Source organism: Pseudorca crassidens, chromosome 5 (assembly GCF_039906515.1).
Source record: "Pseudorca crassidens isolate mPseCra1 chromosome 5, mPseCra1.hap1, whole genome shotgun sequence".
NCBI lineage: Eukaryota > Metazoa > Chordata > Mammalia > Artiodactyla > Delphinidae > Pseudorca > Pseudorca crassidens.
The window spans coordinates 122,446,813-122,465,606 of NC_090300.1; the positions used below are offsets into that span (position 1 = coordinate 122,446,813).

Genomic DNA, 18,794 nt, shown 5'->3' on the forward strand with positions numbered 1-18,794 from the left:
TTTACCTCATGGAGTCATTGTGATGATAAAATAAAATGGCATGATCTATACCAGCACCAGACTAGATAGGAATTAGGTGTTGAATAAATGGTAATTATTTGTATTACTGTTGGTGGGTCATTATACTAATCAAAAAAACAACCCTACTCAAAAAGATTTTAATTGTTCATTTTTGACTAACTTATTTTCAATATAATATTAAAGACCCTCTGTAACTGTGCTCCAATTCAACTGCTTGGCCATTTTTCCTAATAACATTCCTTGCATAAGCCAGTTGTACCTCTCTCACCTGGTCGTTTCCCAAATGTTGTATGAATTGCCCCCCTTTAAGCCTTACCTCTTTCTCTGCCCTCAGACCCGATGTCTTTTCTCTCTGACGTTGCCTTCTCTAACAATTCTTCTCATCCTTCAAGGCTCAACTCAAGTGGAGTTGTTGGTAGTCTCTCTCCCCTATGTTCTTACACAGTTTCTTTAAAACAGCATGCTTCCCATTTTCCCTGCATTATAATTTTGTTTGTGTCTGACACTTCCACTACATACTAGGCTGTTTTAGGACAGAGACCATTTTTCCCCACATGTTATTAATTTTTTTAGCAACTTAGTCTCTTGTACACAGTGGAAGGTCACAAACTATATGTCAAATTCAAGACCGACTGAAGCTCTAGAAATAACCTTGTGTAACCCTTCTTGATGGGTAAGTGCCATTTGAAGTACCCATTTGAATGTGATTTTTCTAACTTTTACATATCAAATTTTCATTTATATGAGATTGGTCCTGTAAAGGCAAAAAGTATTGGAATACCTGACCCCAAATCACTTTTTTTCCACTCTAATTTTAATTAATTACACAGATATAAGAATTATTGGTACAAGTTACATGGGTATCATACTCTTTCTGTCTAGGCTAATTCATGGTCATAGCCTCTATGTAATCCACAAACTCTATCCCTGGCTTGCTTACAACAGTGCCTGTAGTATTGTGGGAATTTTTTACTACTTAGAAGTATGGAAAGATAAATGCATTCATTAACATGGTATATTTGGGAGACTTGTAAATCCTCTGCAAAGAAAATAGACTTGAGATTTCAAACATGCTTTATAATTGTTTCTTTGGAAATAAAGAAATTTTAGGTCTTTAAAACTGATTTACTACAAGGGTGGTGAAATTGGGAGAAAGAAAAAGCCAAAAGCCTTGACATGAATGTCAGCTCATCTTGAAAGAGTTCTTAATTTCAGTCTAATTAAAATAATTTTTTTTAGCTATCTGGTCTATAACTTCACCCATTGATAAGTAATATCCATTAAATCTCAAAAGATAAAAGCTACCCTTGTAGATTTTTGATTTCTTCATATCTTTACAAATCTAGGAACCATTTTTACAGAACATTGCTCTCTGAGTGACTGAAAAGATCAATTAAATTGCAAAATCGGATACATATATAAAATATATATGTGTATACGTATACATTATATACACATGTAGGTTTTTTCTTTTCCAAAGAATTTATACCCAAATTAATAGCCTATTCCTTCCTGACCTAGAGAATTTGGCTAAACCCTTGGATAAAACATTCTAAAATGGTTCACGATACTCACTTTCTGACAAGGAGTCAGTATATCTGATAATCCAATCAAAGAATCAAAATGCCTGATTATAATCTTATGACTTTTAAATATCCTATTACTTTCTCTCAGTGTTTCATATTGAATGACCCAACCCTGGTTAAAGAAGTGACTGGACCTGCCATAGTTTGACAAAGAAAACCCATCAAAATTTAAAACTATCAAGGTCAGAGTAGACTTTCAAAAATCTTTATTCTTGATCATATGCAGTAGTGAACTTAAACTTTAAAGATAAATCCATCAGTGTTTTTCAAATCAGTAGAAGATCCAGTTCTCTTTTATCAGAAATAGAGAAGGAATCATTTAAGCATTACTTATTTTTCTTCAAATAGAAGAGACAAACTAGTTCATGTGCAATCCTAACTTGTAAGTATTATTTGATTTAGGAAGAATCTAGAATATGTGTTAAGAATCTTGTCTTATGAACCCTTTCTCTGTTTCACCCCAGCCTCACCCTCTGCCCCTGCATTCTCCTCATGTTCATCTTTATGCAACAAAACAGGACTTCTCACTCCATCCTGAATATGTATTTTTATTACTTTCTACCTTGCCTAGTTCCAAACCACTTTTAACTTTGTAATATTCTACTATTTCCCCATGGAGACTGAATGATACTTGTATACCACCACTATAAACAACATATACATGTAAGCAAACAGCTAGTACAAGTAAATGCTGCTTTGATATTAAAAATTAATTATTAGGATTTAAAAGCCTTTATTAAATAACAAATATAATCCTTAAGCTAGTTTAATGGTAATTATATTTGAGTACCTACTTTTAAAATTTATGTTGTGATGCAACACCTAACCCCCCAAAATTAAAACTATTATCACCACACAAATTTATATGTAATATGCCTAACAAAGGATTTGGAATATTGATGAAATACCATGTCTTGCTAGTACTTAAAAAGAGTCAAGGTAATATTAACAGTGAAATAATCCTTTAGCATAGTAAGAGCAAAAATCACAAATAGACATGAAATATTTGCCTTTCTGAGACCATTTCCCTCAGTCTACCAGCTCAAAACTGGATGAGAAATCCATTCTTAGTTCTTGAGGATGAATTAAGACTGGCACACATTTGTAGAGTTCAGTAGCTCAGAGTGACACAGATAGGGCATTTTTCTATAAAGTTTTCATAGCCTGTGTTGCATGGATCACATATTAAGAATTTATTTTATAACTAAAAGGCCAGAGAAATTGTGAGAAAAGAAAATGAGTAAAAAGTTAAATCAAACTTAGATAATACAAAGTTTTAGTAAGGAATTAATTGCTTTCTATTACCTTGTAATTCTTAAAGATAATCCTCACGGCATTGAATAATTCATTATTTATTAAATTTAGTTGTTAGCTGAGCATATTCTAAGATATTACCAGTTAGAGAACACCTAAGATAAAATATTTTTAATAAGAACCCACCTGCTGAAATTGTCATGGGAAGTCTATTTTGTTTGTTTGTTATGAAAAAGTATTTGTGGAACAGTTTGTCATGCTATTGGTACAGGTGATTTTCTATGGTAGATTATGAAGATTCCTGGATATTTTTTTTCACAAACATAATAAATGTTCATTTATATAAAATATGTGTATATATGTAAATATATTATATGTTACAGATGTCTTAAAAGTATTACACATGTGAATAAATATATAGGCATCACAGGGTCACAGGATTCTGGAATACATGTGAATTCAAGTAACAAAAATGTTTATAAATAGCACTGAAAACTTTAGTCATGTAGATTTCCTTATGAAGCATACTTTAATATTGCAGTAGAGAACAGTGTGGGAGTTGCCTAATTTTAGTTCTATTTTAAAACAATGAGAAATTTAACTGGCTGCTTAATTTTAAATGGCATATTCATAAAATTAAGCTGTGTCCATTCAAGAGTTTTTCCTATCAAGTTAACTTTCCCTGTGCTTACCAAAAACATTATCTAGTAGATTTCTGGATCGGTTGGTTCATATTTGAAAAAGGATAGATTGATTTTTAGTGGTGTTCACCCCCAAAGTGATGAAACTAAAAAAGAAAATTGGGGATTTTACATTTCAGGAGCAATAGGGTAAACATATTGATATATTAGGATTTTTGAAATTATCTACAAAATTGTGGACATTTGATCTGGAAAGGACATTAGATCCTGATTCTACAGGGGACCTGAAGAGAGTATGTGTTTCCTCTAGATCCCACAGCCAGTTAATAACCAGCGATAGACAAGAGCCTTTTGGTTGGGTGCAATTTTCTATTGCCCTGAAATTCTTAAAGGTAATCCTCAGGACACTGAGTATTTCATTATTTATCAAATCACATTTCCAACCCTTTCGAATATTTTTCCATAGCCTGTGTATACAGTGAATGATACATAAAAATCAGTCACATGTTTACCATGTGAATGAACTTAAAACACCTTTATGTGAATTCACTATCTAGTGGGAAATTGCTACTTACTATGTGAGCACCATCTGTCATTCAGTAGGGAAAGTATACCTTATTACTATTTTTTTTCCACTCTTTTTAGTTAGAGGTACAACTCATAAAGAAGTTACTGATTATTGATCCAGTGTAATTGAAATAGCCACACATTTGAATAAGATGGCTAAATAATGAAAATAACATGTTCACCAGTATATTAACTAAGAAAAGAAAATAAAGTATATTTGTGATTTATGTTTTTTTTGTTTTGTTTTGTTTTTGGCTACGTTGGGACTTCATTGCTGCAAGCAGGCTTTCTCTAGTTGTGGCGAGCAGGGGCTACTCTTTGTTGCAGTGCGCGGGCTTCTCATTGCGGTGGCTTCTCTTGTTGCGGAGCATGGACTCTAGACACACAGGCTTCAGTAGTTGTGGCATGCAGGCTCAGTAGTTGTGGCTTGTGGGCTCAGTAGTTGTGGCTCACGGGCTCTAGAGCGCAGGCTCAGTAGTTGTGGCACACGGGCTTAGTTGCTCCACGGCACGTGGGATCCTCCTGGACCAGGGCACGAACCCGTGTCTCCTGCATTGGCAGGCAAATTCTTAACCACTGCACCACCAGGGAAGTCCCATGTTTATGCTTTTTAAACACAACAAAAACTGGATTGAGAAGCTTGCCAGACATATTCATTTTCCCAAGAATATCTTTTTTACGGCTTTAGTGAAGAAAATGATGCATTTGAATCAATATATTGTGCATAATTTAAATGTCAAGGATACAGTTACTCTTCTGGGTTTTTATTTGCTTTAAATTTATCAAACTTTTATGGAAGGCTCTTTACCACAAGGATTGGCTGCATCAGATTTTGTTTTTCAGGGAATCTTAACTTTTACCCTATGTGCAGTTATATGCTTCCAGGGTAGAGCTAAGTGGCTGCTGCTCTTGGATTTCTCTTCTTCCAGTGCCAGAATCACCTCCCTGCAGTACTGCATGTGGAACATTCCTAATCCACATTTGTTTCTCCCAGGACGCTGGTTCCTTGGGGACTTGCCTACCTAGCTTGATGGAAGTATTCCAGCTCTGCTTTCTTTAGAGTAGTATTTCTCCTTCATTTTATCTAAATAGAGGATTATATTAGTTAAACATGATTAAATTTGAGATATGAGTAGGTACATTTCTGGTATCTGGTTTTGTTACAGTTTCTTATGGCCTATGTCTCTGCATGTAACATAGTGTTTTAATGTGACCATCTTTTAGTAGCTACAACTCCTAGGAAAAAGTTTGGAAGCAAGTTGTTTGAAAGAAACAGGTATTTAAGTTCTTAATTCAATTAGTAACTCATAAAGTCTATACTGATGAGGATGCAAACAGCCTTTATAAGCTATAATTTCATGAAATGAACATTTTGTAAAAGTGAATGTTGAGTTTGTAGATCCTTAGACAAATCTTCACCGTCGGTTGAATTTATTTAAAGAGCTTTTCTGGTCACCTTTGAACTTCAATGATTTCTCCAGATGTACAGAAGTGAACAATGTAAAAATCTTGCTGTTTCAGCAGAACTGATTCCAGCTGGCTGGGAACTGGATCTGCAAGTCATTGGTTACAGCTGTGTTTCAATTTATGTGATGGTTGAAAAAATAAATTACCCGATTAGATGGCTAGAAAGAGGACTCTTTGTTTAGCCCTTGTGTGGGGACTGAAAGTGTTTATGGTGCTGTTTTCTACGCAGTCTTTGCAAAGTAAGCTGGACAAATAGACTTATTCAATGCTCCTAAGAAATGTTGCATATTCAGCTTTAATTCTTTGCTAAGGAAACTTTTTTTTTTTATAATGCTGTCATCCAGCAAATGTTTTAAAGGTCTAGCATTTAAGAGAAGCAGTAAGTTTTCTGTCCTACTGAGCACTGCATTTGGTAATTGAAAAGCTGTTTCCTTTTAGTGTGTGCTTTAAAACATGTCTTTGTCAGGCATACGAATTAAAATACATTTCTCTTAAATTCAAAGCTTTATAATAGCAAAGTATCCAAACATAAATTCTAATTTAACCCTTTTCTTTAATGGGTTATGTCTCATGGCACGTAAGAGAAAATTAAAGTAGTAAATAAAGAAATATAATCAAGCATTACTGCAAAAAATTGACATGTCTGTGGGCCACTTAGGCTATGAGGGGTTTGAATTTGTGACTATTTTTGTTGTTATCTAAGTAAAGATTACAGATAAGAGTAGGAACCGTATTGAACAGCATGTAACTTTTCAGGTTAGTAAAAGTCAAAATGCTACTACCTCTTGGAGATTGTTACCCTCCCAAGAGAATTAACATACTAATATAAGATTGTATGAAGTTTTTTTTTAAAAAATTGTTTTCCAAGGTAGGTTTTCTTCCTAAGGTTTTTATAAAATCCTTAAAAGGGACAGAATTCTCGAGTGAACTTGAAAATGAGGCCAAGCACTTGATCAGGTGTTATAATGTCCACCAAGTTCAATAGCAATTCAGTGTGGGGAATACCCAGGAACATATCATTTTTTACCAAGATTATTCTTTAACCATTTCCTTTGTTAGACTGAGATATGTATTATGGAATTTAAGTGATGCAGAATGAATAACCGTAATGTAACCAAAAGGAAACAAAGGTGGGATTGATCTGTCTTGAATTAGCAGACACTTTTGCTGTGTCAGGCTATTTTTCTGATCAATGGAAGTATACCCTCTAACCCTTAACAAGTCAATGCAATTGCTTGGAAAGGATGGAACAAAGCATGAGAATGCAGGATACACCTGAACCTTCACAGTTCAGAAATATTTAAATGATGTTTATATTGCTTTAAGTATTTTCCCCTGCTCCCATGTAATGGTAGCTTCTTCAACATACATTGAAAACCTATATAATAAGGTTCAAGAGTATGCTGTAGTGGCATTCTTCATGAAAGAATATATTTTGAAAAGTTAAAACTTGTCTCATAGTACTTATACATCTAAAAGTGTGTTAATCAGGAAACAATCTCCATCACTTAGCATGGAGACAGCAAAGTGAAAATTAAATCTTGAAAAAAAATATGTATGATTGTGTGATATTGTTTCAAAATGAACAGAAAAAATCAGGAAATGAAATAAAAATATCTATAAAGAGAGAATATTTTATTTAAGATAACTTACCCTATCATTTGTGTTCCATTCCTACCTATCATAATCAATGGATAAAATATTATCTTTTCCTTATGTTAAAAAGCTTACAAAATTAGCATATTTTTTCATATTGAAGAAAACTCAAAATCTAGAATAAAAGTGATTATGAGCAATCAGAATAATAATTATCCATTAATAACTTTACCTCACCTAAGTTAGGCAGCATTCAAAATGAGTATTCTTTAAAAAATCAAAAAAGGTGTTTTTAAAGTTTTTGATAGATGATAGAGATTTTTAAACCTATGATTCACCTGATTTTCTGATATCTTTTTTTTCCTCAGGCTTCTAGAACCCACCTAAGTAGTTTTATGAACTGACATATTTTAGCCTGAATTTTAAATGCCTTTTTAAAGCTAAAATATGTCTATTCAATCAATTAATCCTAGATTTGTTTAAATCCGTGTAGGCTAATTTTTATCAATAAGTTGTCCAAGGAGACTGTGAGTTCATCTCCTTAGTGCATGTACCATAACAGTGTATATATATTTTTCTAAGACTTAGAAAATTACTACCTCCCTACATCTAAAATAAAAATATTTTATATATTGTTTCAAATCAATGAAAATGTAAATGTAAATAGGGTAATCCACATAGAAGATCTAATATAACATTTTAATATTGCCATATTCTGCAGCTAAGATGAAAGGTTACATTTTTTGAGATTTAATTATTAGGTGAGATATCACAGGGACATATGAAGAGGATTTATCATTAGTCTTTCTGGATATAAATGCTACTGGACAGTACTATAACTATTAAATGATGCAATTATGCATAAAAACATCTAAATAGTAGGTAGTAATGACCAACACGTGTTTCCAGTTTTACTCCCTTTCACTGCACAAAATTTTAGAGCTGAATTAGGTCTTGGTGATGAACCGAGTTATCTCTCCTAATTTTAAAGATAAGAGAACTAAGGTTCCAAGAGTGAAATGACTCATCCAAGACCATAAATTTTATTATTTACCAAATTGGCACTCGAACCAATTACCTGACTCCTAGGTTACTTCCCTTCCAACTTCTTTTGAAACTGTTGTATATAGAACATAAGGAAAATAGTACAGTTGGCCCTCCAAATCCGTGGGTCCTAAATCCACAAATTCAACCAACCGCAGATCAAAAATATTCCACCCCCCCTCCCAAAATTCCAAATGTTTCCAAAAAGCAAAACTTGAATTTGCTGCATGGTGGCAACTATTTACATAGCATTTACATTGTATTAGGTATTATAAGTAATCTAAATATGACTTAAAGCATATGGGAAGATGCGTGTCGGTTATATGTAAATACTACACCATTTTATATAAGGGGCTTGACAGTTCCTTATATAAGGATTTTGGTATCCCCGGGGGTTCTGAAACCACAGATACTGAGGGATACCTGTACTCTTCCGTAGTTTGTTAGCTAAAACATAAGTTATTATGGCTCCTTTGCCATAGTATTCAAGCTCTAAATATGACAGTAATTCTGAAGTCACTTGATCATTTCCACCTAATGTCCCATCTTAACAAGTGAAGATTAATTTTTCACTCTCTCATCTGTTAGGAAGCACATTAACAGAGCAGAAACATTCCTTTATTGTTAGAACGTATAAGCCTGCTAACTATTGAAAAATACTCTTCTGGATTGCAAGATGATTTGATATGGCATAATTTTTTTCCATGGTCTCCAAATTGCCCCTCATTATTATACCCTACCTTTCTCCTGAAAGAGAAACACTCCACCAGCATCTTCAAGACTATTTGTTCATGTGTGTGGCTGTACAACAGCCACTGTCATTGTCACTTCCCCCTCAAGACCTCCCTCAAGTTCGTATTCTTGCTCTAATTACCCCTATCTCAGACTTGCTCTCCTTCTGTCATCTCTCTGGTGTGGCTTTGAATGTGGCCCCCTTGTGGATATTGATAACAGACTGGACTGGCAAGTGGGTTACACACTTGGGGAAAGCAGTGGGGAGGAGAAGGGGAGAGGAAAATGGGGGGAGGGGGGGAGAGAGAGATTGGTATAGAGTGTTACAATCATACATTTTCTAAATAGAAGAATGAACATTAGATTTCACATGGCAGGGTCTAAAGGGTCATTCTTGAAAGGAAGAGAAATCTGTGTGATTATTTTTCCATGTTAGTTGTGATGCTCTGCACTTATATATCAAAAGAGTAAGAAAAAAGTAATTTTAGGTTGACGAATAAGCGTTTTGCCTTACAATCCAAAAGTGTCTGAGTTAAACACTGAATCATCCCCTAGTCCAAATACTAAAATACTAGAAGAAAAGATGTCAGGTTTTTTCTTGTTGAAAACCAGCTGCATCACTCACCATGAAATTTTTAAAGTAATAACATATACACTTATGTTTTACTTTATTTTCATTTTGCTTAAGATAATTAGTTCCAGAATCTGATTGATAACTCAAAATTATCTTAACAATGTCTACACACACACACACACACACACACACACACACACACACACACCTGTTTTTCTTTAATAGAAAATTCCCAACCAGGTCATCCTAATTCACTGGCATCTGATTCTTGTCTCCCCTGCCCTTTAATTATTCTTTTCTCTTTTAAAAAAAGGAAGAAAACGGTATAACCATACTTGTTGCTCTTAACTGCAATTTTTTGCTTATATGAATAGGATTTTTAAAAATTGCTTTTTCTCTGTATTTTTGCTACTCACACTACTATTACAGCCCTTCTTTTTTGAAAATAGAAATTTGTAATATGGGTTGTTTGACACCAAAAAGAGCATGACTCTCATTTCTGGAAAGGTTAGACAAATAAGCATCTGACAGATTTATTCAGAGACTTTAGTTTGAGTATGTTTTTGTGTCTTCTGATGGTTTTGTTATCAACTACCTTAAAGTTCATTTCTGTACAACGCTTCCCCTTAAGTAATCTTACATATTTCAAAACTATTAGTAAATAAAAGTATTAGATGCTCTTTAGTCAAATGGAATTCTCATATTTTAGATCTTCAAATAAATCAATATAAATTTCATCCTCTTAAAATAGACTGGAATAAAAGTATTGTGATACAGTGACCAGTTATGCTATAAACTTTCACAAGGACAGTTTAAGTTAGCACTGTCCCATAAAGCTTTCTGCAAGGTTGGAAATGTTTTATAGCTGTGTTGTCCAAAATGGTAACCACCAGCTACATGTGCTGTTATACGTTTGAAATATGGCTAGGGCAACAGAGGAACTGAATTTTTACCTTATTTAATTTTAATTTTCATAACTACATGTGGCTGGTCACACCTTATTGGAAAGTGTAGGTTAAATAAAGCAAAGAAAATATGCAAGTAATAAAAAAACAATATATTCTGCACATCCATGAATTTTGAGTCAAAGTTAGAGCTGTAGATCATTTTTGTCCTCCATCTTCCTTATCTTAAACCTCATCAATGTTCTTAAACACAATTCCCATAATAACAATGAGTTCAAATGACCTCTCTGAGAAAAGATCGCTTGCCTTAGTAATAAGGTAGAAGGCAGGTTGTATTAAAGTATTTCAGAGCAGTCATTGCTTCCTTTAACTTAATACATCATTTGATAAACATCCAGATCTATCTTAGTTTTTTTTTTAATATTTATTTATTTATTTATTTAGGCTGCACCGGATCTTAGTTGTGGCAAGTGGGATTATTTTTTTGTTGTGGCGTGCGGGATCTTCAGTTGTGTCACTTGGACTTCTTAGTTGCGGCATGCATGTGGGATCTAGTTCCCCAACCAGGGATCAAACCTGGGCCCTCTGCATTGGGAGCACAGAGTCTTACCCACTGGACCACCAGGGAAGTCCCTATCTTAGTTATTTTTTAAGTTAACGGAACAAAACTCGAATAATCCATAAAAATAATTGATCTAGGAAGACCATACTTGCATTGCTTGCTCAAATTAAGTATAAAACAGACTGAAAAATTTACTTTGTAAAAAGTTTAGCCATAGTCAGAGTCTCATTTAGGGATGTTTTAGTATTGATGAATGGAAGTTTAGAATAAGAAGAGACCTTAAACCCATGTCTATGACAGACATAGTTGAACTGATTGATTACATCTTCTTTCAAATAAATATTGATTTAATCAAGTCTGGATTTCCAGTGGCCCAATGATGGTCTTGACAGAAGCCTGGGCACTTGAAACTGGCTCACCCCTGTCTGGATATAAATATTTTAAATGCCTGGACATTTATAATTATTATTTTTCTTCAATCCTTTATTCGTGATTTTCTAACTCGCTTGGGTAATGTTTTTATGCCTTCTATAAAGTTATGCGTGTGTCTGTCTCTGTATGTAATAAACAGAGATAGTGTGGAATAGGAAAAAGAAAGTTGTATTTGCATCTGTTGTTTCTGATTCACAGAGCTGGGAGTGAGATGCTTATGCAGGCAGTCCACAGAGCTAAGATATCAGTAGGCAGTTTGCTGTAAGCACATGTTCAATTATTAAAACAGTCGACATTTTATGTCTGATAGCCATAGCGAGGTCATAACATTAATTTATCCAGAGTATTGTGGGCAACTGTCTAGAAAAAAAAAAAATAGCATAAAGGACACTGATGATGCTGGAGAGAGAGAGGAAAAAAAGATGGATCTGAGCAAAGAGATTTTAAGAGATGACCAGTTTAATACACACACGTAGAACAGGAAGGATGAAGGCGGCAGGCTTCTCACTGTTACCAACAATAAGTATTTTAAGCTATGCCGTGCATGCATTAATTTCTGTTACAGTTTTTCATTAAACTCTAAGCTTGAACATTATTCTGGAATCTTTGGTTTCTGAAATCTAATTTCATATTTCATTTGTTGCTTCAGGGCTCAGTGATTCTCTGCTCTTTCCTCTCAGTCCCTTTCTTCCCCTTCTCCACCTTTCCCCTCCCTCTTCCTATTTTCTTCGTTTTCTTTTCTTCCTCCACCTCGTATTCTTTTCCTTCCTCCCTTTCTCTCTCCAGTGAGAGTGTGTACTTAATACCATGCTTCCTCCGGATGCCCACTTCTTTATTTATTTGTGGTTTTTTGTTTTGCACTTGAGTTTTTCCTTTTCTTTCCTTTCTCTTTCAAATCAGGAGCCTGTAGGAGCTGATGATAGAGATACGTAGCCTACTGCAGATGCTTCTTTCTCTCTATGGGTTGTGTGATGTTTTCTCTGGAACCTCTGCAAATGATTTTCCTTCACGTTTGTTGCCACAGTTCTGTTGCCAAACTGCTACCTTAGTTGGTCCTGCAGTGCCGCAGTGCATGCTGGGATCTGTCTGTGTCGGTAAACCGAAATTTCTCCAGCCCCAGACAGCAATAGAGTTGGCTTGAGAATTGTCGTACTTTCCTTTGTATGTATTTCTTGTATGCTGCAGAGTCACTGATGGCTAGCTCTGTCTGGCAAGTAATTCAGAAATATCGCTCGTGTAGAATGGAAAGGTAGGCAGTTTACCACATTCTATCATTAAAGGGAACAGTTGAAGAACAAAGGAACTGGATAAATACCTATATACTGCTTTTTATGTTATGAAACACTGTAGTACAAACACGACTGTGTTCAGCCAAAATTGTACTTCCTTTTGTAACAATGCACATAGTAGATTGTTTTCACATATGTACACAAATCCATATTTTACGTAAACATATATTTAATTATAATATTTATAGCCTGCAAACATTTCTTAGTCTCAAAGACTTTCACATATTCGCCAACATGGCTATTTATTATTATTTTTAAGAGTTATTAAATCGAAAAAGTAAAAAATATACTAACATCCTGTTGGTTGATTTCATTCCAGCAAGTTAGAATTTCAACACAGTTTAAGTCATATCGATGATTCAGATCCTGGCAGGTCTTGTAATTCCTGTGAAATGAGAGCACAGCTAATACAAATATTAAGCAATTATTTTTATTAAAATCAGGGGTTTTTTCGTTATTCAATAGAAATGATTGATCTATACAGATCCACCTAACTCATCTGTCTCTTGGGCTGCTTGGGGGCTTCATATAGAAGTGCAAAGGCTCTTTTTGCTCTTTCATCAGCTGGGAAGGGGGAGGATGGGGGGGAATGAAGGCATAGAATAAAGTCTAGGACTGCTAAAGAATTGCTGGCATTATTTTTCTATCACGTGTGTGCCTGGCTGCCTGCTTCTTGAGGTAGTGAACCCAGGGTGAGACTGTGTCGGAGCCTGTTTCCACAACTGTATTTGGATATCTGTGTTATTGATCGGGGGGGAAAGGGGTGTGTATCCAAGTTTGAGGGGAGGGGAGGACTAACTGACTACTGGCTCACTGAAGCACAAGACAGCTTCTTCCGGAAAGATGTCAAACAACTGAGACATAGCCACAGAGGAAGTAGAAAGGTGGAAAAATAAGGAGACCCTGGAAGAAATGAAGGCTTTGGGGGCTTTTCCTTTTCACTCCTTTTCTTTCTTTCCTTTTTTTTTTTTTTTTTTTTTCCTTCTATCATCTGACCTGCAAAGGCTAGAGTGACAGCGTCATGCAAATACTGCAGTCCCGCAGGTCTGGGAGAGGGTGGATGCTAGACTGTGAGTTAATGTTAATGATGAGCGCAGTGAAAATACCAGCCGCTGCCACCCCCTGCACACAGAAGCGCTCTGAGTCAGCATCAGATGCTTTGCCTCGCCTCTCGCTGGGTGTCTGTATGCCTGTGCGCGCGCGTGCTCGCTCGGGCATCCGTGTCTAGCCGAGGGGAGGGGGTGGCGTGTGAGTGCGTGGAGGGTAAAAGCCAGTCAGTCAGTGAGAAGCAAAGGTACGTTGGAGAGCAACTAGAATCTGACTGATTTCCATCTTTGGAGCATCAGATGTATTCCCTAAGGAGGATGGGTCTCCGTGATGGGGGTGGTATAATTATGTTAATGTCATATTTATGGAGGGGTGAGATTTTTCATTCTAATAATTGGTTGAATGCTATGGTCAAAAATTGTAAAGCCATATTCAGTTTTAACGAAAAGCATGGACTTATATCTAAGGACTGTTTTATTTTTTGCTTTTTGTGAGTGCTGCTTTTTTGTTTTAATTTTTTTAACTATTTACTATTTTAAGCCATAACTGATTCAGTATGGAAAATCAAACGATAAACAGAAAGAGATCTTATATAATGATGCATTACATCATGGAGCAGAATATTTAAAGTCTTAACAAGGCAAAGTAAAGATCTGGACAGAGGGTCGGGGGTGGTGGTTGGAAAGGGGTGTGGTACTAGGGTGGAGGAGGGGGCCAGTTAGCAAATATTTTGTTCAGTATAGCTTTCCTTGCAGCTTACTTGGAAATGGATGATTCACCTGTTCTACAGGAAAACATTCTAATTCTTTCCATTTTTGTTTTTTCCTCCTCTTTTCCCTTTTAAGATCAACCACTTCAGAAGAACCAGATTCCACTTCTGTGGCCAGGACTTTTATGTTATGGCTGGTCCGATTGTTTTACCCTGCGTTCTATGCTACTAAACCTTGGATCATTCCTAAAGTACAAATTCTGTTCTCGAACCACAAACAAGGCTAAAAGATCGGAGGAAATTCAGTGAATATGCAGGATTGGGATTGTGTATTTTCAAAAGTATTGAGCTTTATAATGCAATTGTTTAAAAGTAGAGCCTTTTTTTTCTTATGTTGCCAGCATTTTAAGTTACGTGTTTATTAAGAGGCATTGCTCAAATAGCTACAGAGTATGCATGGAAATATTGGCTGTCTGAATAGTTTGGAGATTCAAAGAGAAATAGCAAGCTTCAGAGGTATTAAATTATGACATGCAAAAAAGTTTTTGTTTTATTCTTAACTGCAACAATGTATATTTAAATTAGAGTTAAAGTGTTATATGTCCTGGGCCCACCTTACAAGTTGTGCTGTGTAGATGTGTAATGGGAAGCAAAATTTCAATTAGGGTCCCATTAACTGGCATATAATCCTTCTTTAATGTAACAGAGGTTATGGTGTTGCTGTACAAATCTGCTAGAAACAGATTTTAACCCATTTTTGGTCTCTTTCTTGGATCTAATGGAATGACTCTTAACTGTACATTATCTGCATTGTTTCATACATTCTTCATTATTTTAAAGTCTGAAATTAGTCTCTAAATGGTTGTCATGAATATTCAGCTCATCCTAACTTTATATACCATATATATATTTCTGCGTATGTATTTTAATTAGTATTTAGAGGAAAAAGTTAACTGAACCCAACTGTAATTTCGAAACTAGCCTTATCACTGGAAGAAGAATTCTACCGCATCAAACCAGACTTTTCCTAGTCCCTGAGACCCTAACTTGTGAGGTATTTTAGTAACATCACAAGTCAGGCTCTTGGGACCTAGGCGGAGGGGAACCAGCAGCTTTGGACCTTATTGATTGTCTGCAGTTACCATCAGAACAAAAGAACATACATAGATTCTGCCTAGGAGAAATGAACAATGCTCTTCTTTATAATCAGCAATGTTTTCACCATGACCCACCCCCCAAAATACTATTTTCAGAAACTGTACTCTAAAGTGATGACAGAGTGCACAGGAATAGCATTTGTATTATAACAACATTTATATAAAAGCAATATAAGATATCTGTGTAAGAAGCAAAATTAAATACAAGTGTCTTTAAAATGCTTCTTTTGGTGTATTTAAGGTGGCTAGCCTAAGAGACTAACTCCTTAGTTAATAATTAAGAGAGTGGTTTATATTTGTAACTTTTTTCATATGCATAGAAATATATACATTAGCTACTTAAATAAATCCTTTATGTTTTCACCCAACTATGGCTGAGAATATGTAATGTATGGCTATAATCATGCTTGAGGCCTAGAAATAAAATCATTTGCCATCTTCTTTATTTGACCCTATTAGATTTTATACTGATTTAAGAAGAATGCTGCATTATACTTAGTATTTATTGCCAGAGTTTTCTTTAGTCTTTTTAACCAGACCACATGCTTTGTATGTCTTATTATAAGACATTATCTTGTTATAAGAGTTCGAGTTATCATAATTAGCAGAAATATAATACCTTTTAATTTTTGCATTTTACTTGGCATATATCATGGACATATGTGTGATAAATTAGTAAACACCACCTATGAAGTCAGGCTGTTCTAGTTCATCTATCGACTGAATCTGAACTGCAGACTTTTATGAGAATTTTAGTTTTATATGAGGTAACTATTCCAACTATATCATGTCACATTTGAATATTATTAGCCATTGCCATATCAAATGTGCTTTTTTGAGAGCAGAATTATACATTAAATCTATTTTTAAATTTTACAATAATGTTGCAGATAATAAGATTCAAAATGGAGATGAGAGATTTTCCATAATAGGAGAAACAAAATGATTTCATTCTTTAAAGTCTATTGCTTTACAGGGGTACTATAAATTATATATATCTTCACATTTTTAAAATAAATTTCTGAATGTGTTTTAGAATACTGTAATAGAGTCTTTGTTCACCTTTGTATTGGACTTGTTAGAATTACTTATGATTTGAAGTATCACAGAATACAAATCATCCACGAGTTATATTTCCTAAAAAATTGATGTTACAATATCATAAACATATTCCTCACCTATGAAGGCACATAGAATGTGTTTAAGCATATATCCACCCTGTATCTATTCAGATTCTTTACTTATATCACCTGTTTCATTTATCTGAAATTTTAAGTGTGTGTGTATAAACAAATGTTTTAAAACTTCAAATGAATGGAGATAATATAAACCATAAAGTTTTGGGTAGTATTTATTTTTTACTTCTTTTAACCTTATTCTCATTGCAATCAAGCATTTTTAAAAGCATAAGTTTCTCAATACAAAGAACTCTATGTATATGTAGCTACAAGTACACAGAAACTTGATTATATTTAATAGCCATGTTTACACAGTGTATCAGAAACTACCTCTTATATAAAACAATATCACATACAGGTATATGTTTACAGACACCTGTATGTATAAGATGTTCCATCAATTTAGTTCCAAAATAATGTAAGGGATATATGTTTGTTGGCTATAGTGATATCAAATATAACTATTTCAAATGCAAGATTTTTTTATGTCATCATATTTATGAACCACAATATATATTAACTTCTGTTTCATAGTCGGAAGATACCAAAGCTAGATTTAAAATGCAATTGTGTTTATTTTCCCCAAAAACATATAAAATGTATATATTTTTACTAATCGTCATGCATTCTCTGAACCCTCTGTATGTAACCTTCCGATCTATGAACTATCTTTTCTGAGAGCGTCATTGATAAAACTTTTCTCTTACTCCATAAAGGTGAGTAGAGCTATAAGTGGGTAACTTTGTTTATATAAATTACTTTATGCTGTATATGGATAGATGGATGCCACTTTTTTTCTGCATTTCTATCTTAGCTGTCACAGGATAATATTGTTTGGGGGCTGTATAATATGATTTGGAAAATCAGATCATGCTAAGCTTAAAATAAAAGGAAGGATCTGCAACAAAGACCAAGAAAATGATGTGTTGCATACAAAAAAAAGCAGTGATATTAACAATTCGATGGCTTCCTGGTTAGGAGACCAGCCTGAGCCAGACGCATATATTAAAGGCTGTCTGCTGCCGATGCGAGCTTGCTCAATGCGGTGGAAATGAGGAATCACCTCCTCTCTGACACCAGCTTATTTTTACATTTTAATTCTGAAATAGAGAATCACTGTTTTACATAAATATACTAACCCCTGCTTGATTCTTTTCCTTTCTCACATTGTTTGCTAATTTACTGTGAGCTTCAGGTTCTATTTTTTTAAATATCATCACTCACCTTAAACATCTATCAAATACCAATGAAGTAGTAGTTTTTCTTTTGTCTCTTTTATATTGCTCTGTTAATATTGTTATACTCATGCTTTTAACTTTTAATCTCTGTAAGGAAAACAGCAGTTTTTCAAAATGACATTTTTTAAAGCCATTTAAGGTCCATCAAGGAAGGCACTGCTGGAATTTTGCCAAATCTAAATATGATTATATTTCATTTCAGTGCTCATGGGGTCAACATCTTTCTGAGTATAGAAGTCCTTAACACTTTAGTGTTCCAGTGAAGCTGCAGATGTGGTGTAGAGAGATTCTCAAGTCATTTAAGTATTAGGCTACATAAATAATGTCAAGGAAGAGGTATAGGTATCTCAGGGGAATTATAGTACAGGTTAATTACTAATGAAATCACAAAAGGTATATACTATCTTAAATTTCTTACGTTCAAATGGACACGCTGGTACGTGTGCCTAGGCTCAGTTTAATTCACCTGATAAATATTTAAATGGTTTTGCAAGTTGTCATGTTTGGATGAGTTTCGAGAAAAGCAGTACGTAAAGGATTAGCTAATGCCCGAATTTTCTTGCCATTTACACATGCAGAGCATAGCCTACATTTCGGTAGGCAGCGAATGCAGTCATCCTTTTGATTACTTGGATTCTTTTGTCAAATTTCTTACTAGACATTTAACTTAGCACTCAGGTCCCACTGATCCTTTAGTGACTGTATTTGGAAAAGGAAAACAAAGTTCCTAATATAGAGAAGTTTTCAAATATCCTGAATGTTTGTAAGCAATATGAAAAACAGACTTGTTAGTGC

At 34.6% G+C, this 18,794-nt stretch overlaps 1 long non-coding RNA gene across 12 annotated transcripts in view; it reads left to right on the forward strand.

Moving 5' to 3' along the window:
- LOC137225334 (uncharacterized) overlaps positions 1 to 18,794 on the forward strand; it is a 602,240-nt gene that overhangs the window by 458,689 nt on the left and 124,757 nt on the right. For 5 of the 12 annotated variants that reach the window (XR_010943794.1, XR_010943790.1, XR_010943793.1 and 2 more), the window contains exons 1-2: positions 13,845 to 13,964; positions 14,563 to 14,942. This is a non-coding gene — a long non-coding RNA (uncharacterized lncRNA). Of the gene's footprint in view, positions 1 to 13,844; positions 14,090 to 14,562; positions 14,943 to 18,794 lie in introns of those variants that run through there. The other 7 variants (XR_010943792.1, XR_010943791.1, XR_010943796.1 and 4 more) reach the window with 3 other exon arrangements.